The following is a 17,453-nucleotide window of genomic DNA, read 5'->3' as shown; positions in this document are numbered from 1 at the left end:
TCCTGGGAAAATTCTTTGGGACTGGACAAATCTTCATTTAGAAAGAAACGGATTAATTAGGGACAGTCAGCATGGACATGTTATGGGAATGCCGTGTCTGGCTAACTTGATTGAACTTTTAAGGACGTAACAAGGAGGGTGGATGAGGGTAGTGTGCTTGAGGTAGTCGATATGGATCTTAGCAAAGCTTTTTTATAAGGTCTCGCAAGGCAGACTGGCACGAAAGTAAAAGCTCCTGGGATCCAGGGCAATGTGGGAAGTTGGATGCAAAACTGGCTCAGAGGCAGGTGATAACAGGTAATGGTCGAATGGTGTTTTTGTGACTAGAAGGCTGTTTCCAGTGGGGTTCCCGGGGCTCAGTACTGGGTCCTTTGCTATTTGTGGTATATATCAATGATTTGGACTTTAATGTAGGAAGTTTGATGAAGTAGTTTGCCGATGGTACAAAAATTGTCAGTGTGATTAAAAATGAAGAAAAAAGCTGCAGACTGCAGGAAGATACCAATAGACTGGTCAGGTGGGCAGACAGTGGCAAATGGAAGTCAATCTGGAGAATTATGAGGTAATGCATTTGTGGAGGGCGAACAAGGCAAAGGAATACACTATAAATGGTAGGACACTGAGAAGTGCAGAAGATCAGAGGGACCTTGGAGTGCATATCCACACATCCCTGAACGTAGCAAGGATAGGCAGATGAGGTGGTTAAGAAGACATACGGGATACTTGCCTTTATTAGCCGAGGAATAGAATATAAGAGCAGAGAGGTTATGTTTGAACTGTATAAAACACGAGTTAGGCCGCAGCTAGACTACTGCGTGCAGATCTGATCACCACATTACAGGAAGGATGTGATTGCCCTAGAGGGGTGCAGAGGATGTTGCCTGGGCGGGAGATTAGGGTGGACAGCTCCTTGTCGGCTGGCATGCACATGATGGGCTGGATGTTCTCCTTCTGTGCTCTAAATCTCTATGATTCTTTGATTCTATGATTGCCTGCTGTGAGATATTTGTGATCGCAGGTCAGAGAGAGCAGTGTGACATCAATAACATCCGAGCCACCTGAACAATAAAACAGCACCACTATCACAGAGCTCTCCTTCACAGCTATCGAGGCTCCCCTGAGAACACATACTGAGTCTCACTTTCACTGGGAACCCCCACATTGTCCTAACTCATTCCCTCCATATCCCTTATCAGGGTCCAGTGATTCAGACCCAGCTTAAGTGTGAGTGAATGTGACGGCTCAGTCTGTGAGGAACCAGCAGTCTCAGGGTCCAGTGATCCAGACCCAGCTGAACAGTGAGTGAATGTGTGGGCTCAGTGTGTGAGGAACCAGCATCCTCAGGGTCCAGTGATCCAGGCCCAGCTGAAGTGTGAGTGAATGTGAGGGCTCAATGTGTGAGGAACCAGCAGTCTCAGGACTCAGTGTTCTAGACCCAGCTGAAGAGTGAGTGAGTGTGAGGGCTCAGTGTGTGAGGAACCAGTATCCTCAGGGTCCAGTGATCCAGGCCCAGCTGAAGAGTGAGTGAGTGTGAGGGCTCAGTGTGTGAGGAACCAGCATCCTCAGGGTCCAGTGATCCAGACCCAGCTGAAGAGTGAGTGAATGTGGGTGCTCAGTGTGTGAGGAAACAGCATCCTCAGGGTCCAGTGATCCAGGCGCAGCTGAAGAGTGAGTGAGTGTGAGGGGTCAGTGTGTGAGGAACCAGCATCCTCAGCGTCCAGTGATCCAGACCCAGCTGAAGTGTGAGTGAGTGTGAGGGCTCAGTGTGTGAGGAACCAGCATCCTCAGGGTCCAGTGATCCAGACCCAGCTGAAGAGTGAGTGAATGTGAGGGCTCAGTGTGTGAGGAACCAGCAGTCTCAGGGTCCAGTTATCCAGGCCCAGCTGAAGTGTGAGTGAATGTGAGGGCTCAGTGTGTGAGGAACCAGCAGTCTCAGGTTCCAGTGATCCAGACCCAGCTGAAGAGTGAGTGAGTGTGAGGGCTCAGTGTGTGATGAACCAGCAGCCTCAGGGTCCAGTGATCCAGACCCAGCTTAAGTGTGAGTGACTGTGAAGGCTCAATGTGTGAGGAACCAGCAGTCTCAGGACTCAGTGTTCTAGACCCAGCTGAAGAGTGAGTGAGTGTGAGGGCTCAGTGTGTGAGGAACCAGCATCCTCAGGGTCCAGTGATCCAGACCCAGCTGAAGAGTGAGTGAGTGTGAGGGCTCAGTGTGTGAGGAAACAGCAGTCTCAGGGCCCAGTGATCCAGACCCAGCTGAAGTGTGAGTCAATGTGAGTGCTCAGTGTGTGAGGAACCAGCAGCCTCAGGGTCCAGTGATCCAGATCCAGCTGAAGAGTGAGTGAATGTGAGAGCTCAGTGTGTGAGGAACAAGCAGTCTCAGGGTCCAGTGATCCAGACCCAGCTGAAGAGTGAGTGAGTGTGAGGGCTTGGTGTGTGAGGAACCAGCATCCTCAGGGTCCAGTGATCCAGACGCAGCTGAAGAGTGAGTGAGTGTGATGGCTCAGTGTGTGAGGAACCAGCATCCTCATGGTCCAGTGATCCAGACCCAGCTGAAGAGTGAGTGAATGTGAGGGCTCAGTGTGTGAGGAACCAGCAGCCTCAGAGTCCAGTGACCCAGACCCAGCTGAAGAGTGAGTGAATGTGTGTGCTCAGTGTGTGAGGAACCAGCAGCCTCAGAGTCCAGTGATCCAGACACAGCTGAAGAGTGAATCAATGTGAGGGCTCAGTGTGTGAGGAACCAGCAGCCTCAGGGTCCAGTGATCCAGACCCAGCTGAAGAGTGAGTCAATGTGAGGGCTCAGTGTGTGAGGAACCAGCAGCCTCAGGGTCCAGTGAACCAGGCCCAGCTGAAGAGTGAGTGAGTGTGAGTGCTCAGTGTGTGAGCAACCAGCAGCCTCAGGGTCCAGTGATCCAGCCCCAGCTGAAGAGTGACTGAATGTGAGGTCTCAGTGTGTGAGGAACCAGCAGTCTCAGGGTCCAGTGATCCAGACCCAGCTGAAGACTGAGTGAGTGTGAGGGCTCAGTGTGTGAGGAACCAGCAGTCTCAGGATCCAGTGATCCAGACCCAGCTGAAGTGTGAGTCAATGTGAGTGCTCAGTGTGTGAGGAACCAGCAGCCTCAGGGTCCAGTGATCCAGACCCAGCTGAAGAGTGAGTGAATGTGAGGGCTCAGTGTGTGAGGAACAAGCAGTCTCAGGGTCCAGTGATCCAGACCCAGCTGAAGAGTGAGTGAGTGTGAGGGCTTGGTGTGTGAGGAACCAGCATCCTCAGGGTCCAGTGATCCAGACCCAGCTGTAGAGTGAGTGAATGTGAGGGCTAAGTTTGTGAGGAACCAGCATCCTCAGGCTCCAGTGATCCAGACGCAGCTGAAGAGTGAGTGAGTGTGATGGCTCAGTTTGTGAGGAACCAGCATCCTCATGGTCCAGTGATCCAGAACCAGCTGAAGTGAGTGAATGTGAGGGCTCAGTGTGTGAGGAACCAGCAGCCTCAGAGTCCAGTGGCCCAGACCCAGCTGAAGAGTGAGTGAATGTGTGGGCTCAGTGTGTGAGGAACCAGCAGCCTCAGAGTCCAGTGATCCAGACCCAGCTGAAGAGTGAGTGAATGTGAGGGCTCAGTGTGTGAGGAATCAGCAGTCTCATGGTCCAATGATCCAGACCCAGCTGTAGAGTGAGTGAGTGTGTGAGGAACCAGCAGTCTCAGGGTCGAGTGATCCAGACCCAGCTGAAGAGTGAGTGAATGTGAGGGCTCAGTGTGTGAGGAACCAGCATCCTCAGGGTCCAGGGAGCCAGAGCCAGCTGAAGGGTGATTGAATGTGAGGGCTCAGTGTGTGAGGAACCAGCAGCCTCAGAGTCCAGTGGCCCAGACCCAGCTGAAGAGTGAGTGAATGTGTGGGCTCAGTGTGTGAGGAACCAGCAGCCTCAGAGTCCATTGATCCAGACCCAGCTGAAGAGTGAGTGAATGTGAGGGCTCAGTGTGTCAGGAACCAGCAGTCTCAGGGTCCAGTGATCCAGACCCAGCTGAAGAGTGAGTGAATGTGAGGGCTCAGTGTGTGAGGAACCAGCATCCTCAGGGTCCAGGGAGCCAGAGCCAGCTGAAGGGTGATTGAATGTGAGGGCTCAGTGTGTGAGGAACCAGCAGCCTCAGAGTCCAGTGATTCAGACCCAGCTGAAGAGTGAGTGAGTGTGAGGGCTCAGTGTGTGAGGAACCAGCATCCTCAGTGTCCAGTGATCGAGACCCAGCTGAAGAGTGAGTCAATGTGAGGTGCTCAGTGTGTGAGGAACCAGCAGCCTCAGGGTCCAGTGATCCAGACCCAGCTGAAGAGTGAGTCAATGTGAGGGCTCAGTGTGTGAGGAACCAGCAGCCTCAGGGTCCAGTGATCCAGGCCCAGCTGAAGAGTGAGTGAGTGTGAGTGCTCAGTGTGTGAGGAACCAGCAGCCTCAGGGTCAAGTGATCCAGCCCCAGCTGAAGAGTGAGTGAGTGTGAGGGCTCAGTGTGTGAGGAACCAGCAGCTTCAGTGTCCAGTGATCCAGACCCAGTGAAGAGTGTGTGAATGTGAGGGCTCAGTATGTGAGGAACCAGCAGCCTAAGGGTCCAGTGATCCAGACCCAGCTGAAGTGTGAGTGAATGTGAGGGCTCAGTGTGTGAGGAACCAGCAGCCTCAGGGTCCAGTGATCTAGATTGTTTCGCACACTATTACCTGCCTTGTCTATCGCTTAATCAGCCTCTGGTTCTTTCGACCACAGTGAAAATGTCAATTGACCCCCAGCTTCCACAGCCATTTTATGAAGTGTTCCAGTGCTCTGCTACCCATTATGTCAAAAAAAATCTTCCCGATTTCATCCATGGGTGATCAGTCTCTAATTGCAAGTTTAGATCATCTTGTACTGTGTCGCTCACCAGTCGAATCATTCTCTTCATCTACCATTTCGAATATTTTAACTTTTTAAACACTGTGATCAGTTCAACCCTAAATTTTCTATAAAAGGGAATACAAGCCATGTTTCTGTTACCTGGCCTCCTAATTTAACCTCTTAAACCCCGGCTGGCAGCTGCTGATCCCAATACTGTTGGTTAATGGGTCTTGGAGATTGGTCTCTGACAGCTCGATACGTCTCATTGTATCTCTCTCTGTCCCTTTCTCACACTGTCCCTGTCCCTGTACATCTCTGTCCCTCTCCCATTCTCCCTTTTTCTCTCCGTCCCTGTCTGCCCCTCTCTCTCTGTAACTCTCTTTCGCTCTAACTCTATCCCTCTCTCTATAACTCTGTCTCGCCATCTCTCTCTATCCCCTCTCTTTGTCTCTCTCGTTCTGTGTGACTCTCTATTTCAGTACCACACAAAGACTGTTGATTCTGAGTTATTTGTTGCTTCCTGCTCCATAACATCCCAGGCATATTTTGAAGATCACCAGTATTATGCGTGCGGTTTAATTGAAGTGACGTAAGAGCAGATTCTGACCAGAGCCTGCTGCTCGGAGACTGGGCGGTAGTGGTGTTCCTGCACCATGTCGGCCTCGGGTCACCTTCCTCTCCCTTTACTGCAGCGCTGCCCTGAGCTCAGAGACTGGGAGGAGGTGTAGATCCTGGACCGGGTCTGTCTCGGGTCACCTTCCATTCCCTTTAGTGCAGAGTTGCCCTGAGCTCAGAGACTCAGAGGAGGTGGAGATCCTGGACCGGGTCTGTCTCGGATCACCTTCCTTTCCCTTTAGTGCAGAGCTGCCCTGAGCTCAGATACTGGAAGGAGGCGGTGCTCCTGGTCCGGGTCTGTCTCGGGTCACCTTCCTGTCCCATTAGTGCAGAGCTGCCCGGAGCTTAGAGACTCGGAGGAGGCGGTGTTCCTGGACCGGGTCTGTCTCGGGTCACCTTCTGTTCCCTTTAGTACAGAGCTGCCCGAGCTCAGAGACTGGAAGGAGGCAGAGCTCCTGGACCGGGTCTGTCTCGGGTCACCTTCCTGTCCCATTAGTGCAGAGTTGCCCGGAGCTCAGCGACTCGGAGTAGGCGGAGATCCTGGACCGGGTCTGTCTCGGATCACCTTCTGTTCCCTTTAGTGCAGAGCTGCCCGAGCTCAGAGACTGGAAGGAGGCGGAGCTCCTGGACCGGGTCTGTCTCGTGTCACCTTCCTGTCCCATTAGTGCAAAGTTGCCTGGAGCTCAGCGACTTGGAGTAGGCGGAGCTCCTGGACCGGGTCTGTCTCGGGTCACCTTCCTGTCCCATTAGTGCAGAGTTGCCTGGAGCTCAGCGACTCGGAGTAGGCGGAGATCCTGGACCGGATCTGTCTCGGATCACCTTGCTTTCCCTTTAGTACAGAGCTGCCCGAGCTCAGAGACTGGAAGGAGGCGGAGCTCGTGGACCGGGTCTGTCTCGGGTCACCTTCCTGTCCAATTAGTGCAGAGTTGCCCGAGCTCAGAGACTGGAAGGAGGCGGAGCTCGTGGACCGGGTCTGTCTCCGGTCACCTTCCTGTCCCATTAGTACAGAGCTGCCCGAGCTCAGAGACTGGAAGGAGGCGGAGCTCGTGGACCGGGTCTGTCTCGGGTCAACTTCCTGTCCCATTAGTGCAGAGTTGCCCGGAGCTCAGCGACTCGGAGGAGGCGGAGATCCTGGACCGGGTCTGTCTCGGATCACCTTGCTTTCCCTTTAGTACAGAGCTGCCCGAGCTCAGAGACTGGAAGGAGGCGGAGCTCCTGGACCGGATCTGTCTCGGGTCACCTGCCTGTCCCAGTAGTGCAGAGCTGCCCGAGCTCAGAGATTGGGAGAAGGCGGTGCTCCTGGTCCGGGTCTGTCTCGGGTCACCTTCCTTTCCCTTTAGTCCAGAGCTTCCAGCGACAAAGACCCAAACTTCTTGCCACTTAACAATTTCCATCCTCAGGTTATTACTTCCTCCTTCCAATGTTCTTCTCCCCAGAAGAGACGGGCTTGTGCTGGGATCTAGTTCCAAGGGCCCAGGAGCGTTTGCCACATCCCGAAGTGATAATTTGTTTCATGTGAGAGTCTGGACACTGATTATTTGTGGGATCTTTAACCATAAAGAGCTTTCCTGACCACTCCCACTCCGGCCTGCCGGGGGTTGGGATTTATTTTCTTGGTTTGAGGTTTTTAGTCGAATTATAAACATTCATATAGAGAATGTTTTCATGAACTGACTCCAACAAGTAAAGAGGGGAGATCTGCCACCAGCACCGTCTCCCGGGTCAATAGGAAACTCCCAGGAGCAGGGAGTCTCACTGATCTTCGTTTCTCCAGACCGCAGCACTGAGATCAAGTGCAGTGGCCCCGCCAATCCTGAGCTAAGAGAAACTAACTCAACACAGAGCAGCGACAGAACTCGCGCCCTTCTTTCTCCATATGGTTCAGTCCACAGAAGATCGGGCATCGATCCAAACATTGTGGCTCTCAGAGGCCGACATTAATAGTTTGAAATGTCTGCCTCCCCTTGTTACAATATCGGAGTTTAAAATGCCGCATCACTTTCAGCAGTTGTACCGTTCGGCCCGAGAACATATCTGATCCCGTGACCCAGAGGGAATATTGTCCACGTCCTGTCCTCACTGAGTTACCCAGCCCGGCTCTATCAGTGGGACTCACTGCGGGAATTGGACCCAAGACTTTCTGCCGGCCCCACACTGCATCCTCATTCCTCTCAGGAAATGAACAATCCCCACAGATCACAGAAGGTCCAGAATAAATTCGCCCCAGAGTTTGAAGAGTCCACAGCTGCGAGAATATTAGGATAAGGCAATATTACCGAATTCACACTAAAGAAACATCAATGAACTCTGGGCAATATTCACCAACAGAAAAGATGCGGATCTTCCAACCGGCGAAAGTCACATCCGGACATGTGGCAGTCCCGTGTCTGCTGTTAACCCCAAAATAAACAGGTTAACCCGGGGTAAACGGAGCGCCCTCAGGGATGGGGAGGGGAATCCCGTTTATAATCCACCTCCCCCAGCAACAACATTACTGTTTCGTAAATTTCCCACTTATATTAATGGACCGAAACCTGTGGACTGGGACTTCACCTTTTCCTGATCTGGGCTCCTCGCTGCAGCCGGAACACAGAAGGGGAATTTTTCACCCACTGGTATGAGGGTCGGGAGAGTTGGGATGTGAATCCGCCCCGATCAGAGCTTGCTTCCCTATAGAGTCCGCTAGAGAGTCACATTCCTCAGGTTACTTTTCACAAGCAGTACGGCGCTAAACTCCGAGTGTGGAATAAACAGCGGCCGCTGGTAGACGGACATCTGGTCAGAGGGAGCAGCTTCTCCGGCTCAAACCGCGCTCCTCCCAACTTGCATTGTTTGAGGTCTCAGCGAGATCTCCGAGTGGATCTCCTGGGGCCGCAGTCACATCGGTCGCTCTCTAAACCCGAAATGATGTCAGAATCAAAAAGTTAAAGTGTTTAATGCAACAACAAGGCAATCATTCTGAATTTAATTCTATAATGCAAACCAATATTCGGGAACCAGAGGAAGCTAATGAGGGAGTGGGAAACGTTTTGTCCGGACCTGATAGAAATCTAAAAAAAATACCGAGCATAAAACAGAATATCTTTACAATACAGTGACACAGCCTGAACATCCATGGGAAACAAGTCGCTCGTGCTTAATTGACAACATTTTATTATTGAACAATATGTCAATTAAACTTCATTCCGTTAATAGTATTTGTACAATGGTCCGGCCGCAGAGAACTCTGAACACTGCTGTGATTTGAGTGACGTCAGAAACACGACACACGGGGTGTGTGACGTCAGAAACACAGCACAATGTTGCATTATTGTATAATTCTACTAGCTGAAGTGCCCGGTGGTGCCGAGGCTTTTATGAGGGAATGTTGTTGTTGGAAGATAGAGAGAGAGTGACTGGGGGGAAGAGAGAGAGCGACTGGGGGGAAGAGAGAGAGCAACTGGGGGGAAGAGAGAGAGCGACTGGGGGGAAGGGAGGGCGGGGGGAAGGGAGGGGGAGGGCGGGGGGGATAGGGAGGGCAGGGGGGAGGGGGGGGCGGGGAGGGAGGGAGGGGAGGGAGGACGGGGGGCCCCCCCGAGGGTCGCGGCCCCCCGAGGGTCGCGCCCCCCCGAGGGTCGCGGCCCTCCCCCCCCGAGGTGAAGACCGCCGATTGCACGCGCAGCAGGAGCTGAGACGCGGCGTCTCTCTCTGGCTCGGCCGGCAGGCCCGATTGCCAGGGTAACCGTGACGCTGCCCAAGCCTCGCCCCCCGGCTGAGCCAGAGAGAGAGACGCCGCGTCTCAGCTGCTCCTGCTGCGCGCGCGGCCCCCCCGAGGGTCGCGCCCCCCCCCGAGGGTCGCGCCCCCCCCCCGAGGGTCGCGCCCCCCCCCCCCCCGAGGTGAAGACCGCCGATTGCGGCTGTGCGAGACGGCCGGCGGGGTCGGTTGCCAGGGTAACCGTCGACGCTCAGCAAGCCCCGCCCCCCGGCCGAGCCAGAGAGAGACGCCGTGTCTCAGCTCCTGCTGCGCACGCACCCTAGCGGCGCTGGGCTGAGGCTCGGCCCTCCAGCCTTCGAGTGGGGCCGGGAGGTGCCTAGCTCGGGCGTGGGTGCGGAGGAGACGCCGAGGCTTCCAGGCCTACCTGGAAAAATGGGGAATGGTAGGAAAATTAATGAGATTAGATAAGTTAATTACTTTCTAAATCATTTTTAAAAAAAACAATATGTGTTTTAAAAGCAACGTTTTTTTTTAAGACGCAGAAAGCGGGAAAAAGAAAGGAAAAGTTTGGAATCAAGATGGCGGCGACTCACCTCGGTTCAGAATGATAAGGCCCGGCCACACACGCACCGATTGGCCCGGCGGCACACGCCAGCAACCCGGCGTACGATTGGTCGAGCTCGAGGTCACTCTGTCGCTAATGAGCGGATAATGAGATGCTAATGAGCGGAACATTGAAGGTTTTTGGGATACCGCGGGTGCGATTTTAGCCCGGCCGAAACGTAAATACGCTTAAAACCGTCTCGGAAGCGTAAGCTTTCTTTGGAGGTAACGCGCGCGTAGGTACGCCCTGTAACTTTCGAGCGCATAGCCCGCCAGATGCACATGCGATGACAGACAGATAGAAGGACAGAAGTACCGATTTATATATATAAGATGACGAGGCTCTGTGCGGCTTTTCTTTCAATTTCTTTACTCTTTACGGTAATCAGAGTCAATGAGAATCAAGGCTTTAAACATTTCTAATAATTGGTTTGAACATTATTATACAACTTTTACAGAGAGATTCGGACAACATTTGAGTCGGTTTTGCAACTCGAAACTCAGAATAGACAAATTTTTCTGAGATTAATTATTTATAAAAAACTGAAAATACTCTAAATACTCAGCAGCTCAGGCAGCATCTGTGGAGAGAGGAACAGAGTTAACGATTAAGGCCCACGACCTTTCGTCAGAACACATTTCCTGACCTGTTGAGAGATTCCAGCATTTTCTGTTTTTATTTCCGATTTCCCGCATCCGTTACATTTTGCTTTTGTCTCAGGTTAGTTATTTGTCAAACGTTTCAGCGGTTCAGGAAAGTGTCCCTGGAGCAGATTGAGCAGCGTTCCCTGTGTCTCCGTGTTTCAGAGACGAATTCTAGTCTGCAATAAAAACAGAAAATGCTTGTCATACTCAGCAGGTCTGTCCGTCACAGGACTGATCGGAACACGATTCCCGATACAGTGAATCGTCTTTTAGAGACATCGAGAGAGAACAGGAACAGAGGATGGAACAAACGGCGGACTTGATTCCAATTCTGCTCCCGCAAGTTATTACTAACAAAAAACACAAGGAATTGGGAACAACAGACGGATTTCTCCGCATTTAAATGTTGGTTATTTAAACCAAGGAATTCTCCCCTATTCCCAAATACCCCTCGAAGAATTGGGAAATATTTAAATACGGGAAATACAGGAGGGACAGGATTGCTGAAATCTCTGTGGCAGTTACTGAGCCCGAGTGGGATTACTTTCCAGCCTGGGAGATTGTTAACAGTGAAAGAGATCGTGGGCTGGAAACAGGACGGGAGCTCTTTCCAGTTCCTCCACTTTAACTTTTATTAACAGAGCGAGCGGTGGAATTAACTTTAACAGTCAAAATGTACAGATTTACTGCAAATCTGAAAACATCGAAACAGAGGAACAGGAGGAGGCCATTCAACCCCTCGAGCCTGTTCAGTGACCCTAACCCACATTGCCCAGGGTCATGTGAGCCTGTACCCACAATCCTCAGGGTCAGTGACCCTCAACCCAAAATGCCTAGGGTCAGTGACCCTAAACCCATAATGCCCAGTGTCAGTGACCCTGTAGCCTCAATGCCCAGGGACAGTGACCCTGTACCCACAATGCTCAGGGTCGGTTACCCTGTACCCACAATGCCCATGGTCAGAGACCCTAAACACACAATGCCCAGGGTAAGTGATCCTAAAGCCACAATGCCCAGGATGAGTGACCCTGTACCCACAATGCTCAAGGTCAGTGACCCTAAACCCACAATGCCCAGGCTCAGTGACCCTGTACCCACAATGCCCAGGGTGAGTGACCCAGTGCCCACAATGCCCAGGCTCAGTGACCCAGTGCCCACAATGCCCAGGGTCAGTGACCCAGTGCCCACAATGCCCAGCATCAGTGACCCTATACCCACAATGCCCAGGCTCAGTGACCCTAAACCCACAATGCCTAGTGTCACTGACCCAGTGCCCACAATGCCCATTGTGAGTGACCCGATACCCAGAATGCTCATGGCCTTTTACCCTAAACCCACAATGCCCAGGGTCAGTGACACTATACACACAATGCCCAGCGTCAGTGACCCTATATCCACAATGCTTATGGTCAGTAACACTGTACCCACAATGCCCAGGGTCAGTGTCCTTACCCACAATTCTCAGGATCACTAACACTACACCCACAATGCCCAGGGTTAGTGAACCTATACCCTACACCCACGATACCCAGCGTCAGTGACCTTATGCACAATGCCCAGAATCAGTAACTCTGCACCCACAATGCCCAGGGTCAGTGACCTTACCCACAATGCCAAGGGTCAGTGACCAAGTACCCACAATGCACAGGATCAGTGGCCTTGAACCCACAATCCCATCTCCTTAGGAACTCCTTTGACCAATTGACTTTGCTGTCAGCCTGCGATGTGCCTACGGTCGGCTCAGTGACCAGAAACTCCTCAGCCCAGGTACCCGACATCACCAGGCTGGACATAGCAGGAGCTGGGGGAGGAAAAGCAACAGAGATTGGGGCCCAAATCAGGGCAGGGCACAATAATTAACACTCGGTCTCTCGCAACATGTGACTCTCACCCAGTGAGGTACTGAGGTTCCCACACGGAGCAGGAAGATCACAGGTTCCATCCCAGGCCTGTTTGGTGTGAGGTTCCCTCTCTCACTGGGTGTGGAACTGAGCTCTTCACACAGAGCAGGAAGAACCCAGGCTTCATTTCCAGCCTGTGATGAGTGAGCTGCCCTCTCTCACCCGGTGAGGTACTTTGCCCCACACACAGAGCAGGAAGGTCCCAGGTTCCATCCCCGTCCTGTGCTGAGTGAGTTGCCCTCTCTCACCCGGTTGGTACTGAACCCCACACACACAGAGCACAGGTAGATCCCAGACTCCGTGCACGACCTGTGCTGAATGAGTTGCCCTCTCTCACTCGGTGTGGTACTGAGCCCCACACACAGAGCAGGAAGATCCCAGGTTCCATCCCCGTCCTGTGCTGAGTGAGTTGCCCTCTCTCACCCGGTTGGTACTGAACCCCACACACACAGAGCACAGGTAGATCCCAGACTCTGGACATAGACAGGCTAAGTAAGTGGGCAGAGATTTGGCAGATGGAATACAATACTGGAAAGTGAAAGGTTATGCACTTTGGCAGGAAAAATCGTAGAGCAAGTTATTATCTTAATGGCAAGAAACTGGAAAGTACTGAAGTACAAAGGGATCTGGGGGTCCTGGTGCACGAAACTCAAAAGGTTAGTATGCAGGTGCAGCAAGTGATTAAGAAGGCCAATGGAATGCTGGCTTTCATTGCTCGGGGGATAGAATATAAAAATAGGGAGGTATTGCTTCAGTTGTACAAGGTATGGGTGAGACTGCCCCTGGAATACTGCGTACAGTTTTGGTGTCCATACTTAAGAAAGGACATACTTGCTCTCGAGTCAGTACAAAGAAGGTTCACTCGGTTAATCCTGGGGATGAGGGGATGGACATATGAGGAGAGGTTGAGTAGATTGGGACTCTACTCATTGGAGTTCAGAAGAATGAGAGGCGATCTTATTGAAACATATAAGATTGTGAAGGGGTTGGATCGGGTGGATGCGGGGAGGATGTTCCCGATGATGGGTGAAACTAGAACTAGGGGGCATAGTCTTAGAATAAGGGGCTGCTCTTTCAAAACTGAGATGAGGAGGAACTACTTCACTCAGGGGTGGTTGGTCCATGGAATATGTTGCCCCAAAAAGCTGTAGAAGTTACATCATTACATAAATTTAAAACAGAAATAGACAGTTTCCTAGAAGTAAAGGGAATTAAGGGTTACGGGGAGCGGGCAGGAATTTGGATATGAGTCTAGGTTTGGATCGGTCATGGCCCTGTGGGTAGCAGAGCGGGCCCAGGGACCATGTAGCCTGATCCTGCTCCTATTTCGTGTGTCTAATTCTGTTAGATTCAGGAGATGGTTCTGTGATAGTGGATTAGCGGTTAGGATCAGATCAGCCATGATCTTATTGAATGGCGGAGCAGGCTCAAATGGCCGATTGGGCTACTCCTGCTCCTATTTATGTTCTATGTAGGAAGATCCCAGGCTCCATGCCCGGCCTGTGCCCAGTTAGCTGTATTCTCTCACCCGGTTTTGTACTGAGACCCACACATTGAGCAGGAAGATCCCAAGCTCCATCCCCAGCCATGTCTGAGTGAGCTGCCCTCTCTCACCCAGTGTGGTACTGAGCCCCACACTCAGAGCAGGAAGGTCCCAGGCTCCATGCCGGGCCTGTGACCAGTGAGCTGCCCTCTCTCACCCGCTGTGATACTGAGCCCCACACACAGAGCAGGATAATCCCAGTGAGCTGCCCTCTCTCACCTGGTGAATGGGGCCGGGCTATCTGGCTGACACCAGGAGGTTTGAAGAGTTGTGGTGCAGCGCCGCCACTGGCAGGAGCGGGTGCTGCAGCGTGACATGTTTACATAGGAAGCTCCTTTGGAAACCCTTTATCGGCGATTTACTCTCTGGCCTCGCGGGGATTCCCAGCCCCAAGTCCCCCCGATGGATTAGGAGCGGGGGCCGCAGGCTGGGACATTGCCTGTTGCTGCCGCTCAACACTGATCCATCGCCCGCCGGCTCACTGACAATCCCCACCCTCTGAGGAGGCCTTACGGCCAATCAGACAAGCCGCTGTGTAACAGACAGCTGTCTTACCCAATCAAAGCGCAGCCTAAAACGCGATGGACTAATCACAGTGGAACCACCCGCAGACTTTGTGACGTCAGCTCACTGAACCAATTGCTGAGCGCCGTGTACATGCTATGACCAATCAGAGCACAGACATGTGGTTTATCTCCGCCCAGCGGCGTTTCGTTATTCTCCTCCCAGCTTCATTGCGTCATCCCACTGTGACGGAGAGTCGTGCCGGACTCAATGAGAGAGTGGAGGTGGGACAGCGCTCTTAAAGAGGAGCTGCACTGAGAATTAAAGTGTGCAACTATATTTCACTGATGATCATTAAAGCTGAAAGTCAGTGGGTGAGAGAGGAGAAACCCGGGGGAGAGGAAGGGGGAAAAAATGGGGGTGGGGTTTGGGGAAATAAATGGGTGTGGGGAACAACATTTTGGGAAGGGAAAGAAATACAACATGTGGAGAAGTTTAAGGAGAGAATTCCAGAGCTTCGGGCCTCGGCAGCTGAAGGCACGGCCACCAATGGTGGAGCAATTAAACTCGGGGATGCTCAAGAGGCCAGAATTAAAGGAGTGCAGGTATCTTGATGTATTGTAGGGCTGGAGGAGGCTAAAGAGATAGGGAGGGGTGAGGCCATGAAGAGATTTGAAAACAAGGAAGAGAATTTTAAAATGAACGTTTCTGGACTGGAAGCCAATGTAGGTCAGCGAGCACAGGGGTCATGGGTGAACGAGACTTGGTGCGAGTTAGGACACTGGCAGCAGAGTTTCGGATGAGCTAAATTTCATGGAGGATGGAAATTGGGAGGCCGGCCAGAAGAACATTGGAATAGTCAAGATTAGAGGTGATAAAGGCATGGATGAGGGTTTCAGCAGCGGCTGAGGGTTTCAGCAGCGGATGAGGGTTTCAGTAGCAGGTGAGGGTTTCAGCAGCGGATGAGGGTTTCAGCAGTGGATGAGGGTTTCAGCAGTGGATGAGGGTTTCAGCAACGGATGAGGGTCTCAGTAGTGAATGAGGGTTTCAGCAACGGATGAGGGTTTCAGTAGTGAATGAGGGTTTCAGCAGCGGCTGAGGGTTTCAGCAGCGGATGAGGGTTTCAGTAGCAGATGAGGGTTTCAGCAGTGGATGAGGGTTTCAGCAACGGATGAGGGTTTCAGCAACGGATGAGGGTTTCAGCAGCGGATGAGGGTTTCAGCAGTGGATGAGGGTTTCAGCAACGGATGAGGGTTTCAGTAGTGAATGAGGGTTTCAGCAACGGATGAGGGTTTCAGCAGTGGATGAGGGTTTCAGTAGCGGATGAGGGTTTCAGCAGTGGATGAGGGTTTCAGCAACGGATGAGGGTTTCAGCAGTGGATGAGGGTTTCAGCAACGGATGAGGGTTTCAGTAGTGAATGAGGGTTTCAGCAACGGATGAGGGTTTCAGCAGTGGATGAGGGTTTCAGTAGCGAATGAGGGTTTCAGCAACGGATGAGGGTTTCAGCAGTGGATGAGGGTTACAGCAGCGGATTAGCTGAGGCAGGGGCAGAGTTGAGTGATGTTACATAGCTGGGAATAGGCGGTCTTGGTGATGGAGCGGATATGTGGTCGGAAGATCATCTCAGTGTCAAATGGGATACCAAGGTTGTGAACGGTCTTGTTCAGCCTCAGACAGTGTCCAGGGAGAGGGATGGAGTTGGTGGCTAGGGAACAGAGTTTGTGGTTGGGACCAAAGACAATGGCTTCGATCTTCCCAATATTTAGTTGGAGGAAATGTCTGCTGATCCAGTACTGGATGTCGGACAAGCAGTGTGACAATTTAGAGACAGCAGAGGGGTCGAGGGAGGTGGTTGTGAGACAGAGTTGGGTGTCCTCAGCGTACATGTGTAAACTGCTGCTGTGTTTTCAAATGATGTTGCCGAGGGGCAGCATGAAGATGAGAAATAGGAGGAGGCCAAGGGCAGATCCTTGGGGGACACCAGAGGTAACAGTGTGGAAGCAGGAATAGAAACCATTGCAAGCGATTCACTGACTATGGTTAGATCGATAAGAATGGAACCAGGTGAGTGCAACCCAACCCAGCTTGATGACGGAGGAGAGCCGTTGGAGGAGGATGGAGTGGTCAACCATGTCAAAGGCTGCAGACAGGTCGAGAAGGATAAGAAGGGGCAGTTTTACATGGTCACAGTCACTTTGGATGTCATTTGTGACTTTGATATGGGCCATTTCAGGACTGTGGCAGGGGTTCAACCTGATTGGAGTGTTTCAAACATGGAGTTACAGGTAAGATGGACATGGATTTGGGAGGTGACAACAAGCTCAGGGACTTTGGAGAGGAAACAGAGTCGGAGATGGGGCGGTAGTTTGCTAGAACAGAGGGGTCAAGGGTAGATTTTTTGAGAAGGGGGGTGATGACGGCAGATTTGAATGTGAGGGGGACAGTACCTCCTCTAAGATGCTCTTTAAAACCTGTCTCTTTGAACAAGCTTCCGGTCACCTGTCCTAATATCTCATTATGTGGCTCGGTGTTAAATTTTGTTTGATAATCGCTCCTGTGATGCGCTTTGTGATGTTTTACTACGTTAAAGGTGCTACATAAATGCATGTTGATGTTGTTGATAGGTATGTATACCAATGAGAGAGTTCAATTAAGTATCCACAGCATAATGTTTTATATGTATATACTTCAAATCAGCATTTATATAAATTAAAACATTAACATGAACAAATTGGCCTATCTATAACTCACAAGATTAGAAATATAAATCCAAGCTACATGCATTTAACTTAAGGCAGCCTGTGTACAATGTAACCGGGTATACTTATCTCTCAACATAGCATATTCCTGCAATATTGTATTTATAAGCTAGCATTATTAGTGGAATTTATATACGTGTGTGTAATTTAATGCAACATATCTATATATTGAAATGGCATATCTAAACTTTCAGAAAACAAGTATAAATTAAACATTGCATGAATAATTTTAAACCACGTATCTATTAAAAGTTGTGCCTATTTAAAATCGTTTTCTTGTAATTGAAAGCTGCCACATTTAAACACCATATCCATCATTTAAACCAGCATGTGCCTATCG

The sequence above is a fragment of the Somniosus microcephalus genome, unplaced genomic scaffold, assembly GCF_052327205.1.
Source record: "Somniosus microcephalus isolate GS21.2 unplaced genomic scaffold, FLI_Smic_1.0 unresolved_chr1, whole genome shotgun sequence".
NCBI lineage: Eukaryota > Metazoa > Chordata > Chondrichthyes > Squaliformes > Somniosidae > Somniosus > Somniosus microcephalus.
Note: the sequence above shows the minus strand (reverse complement) of the source record.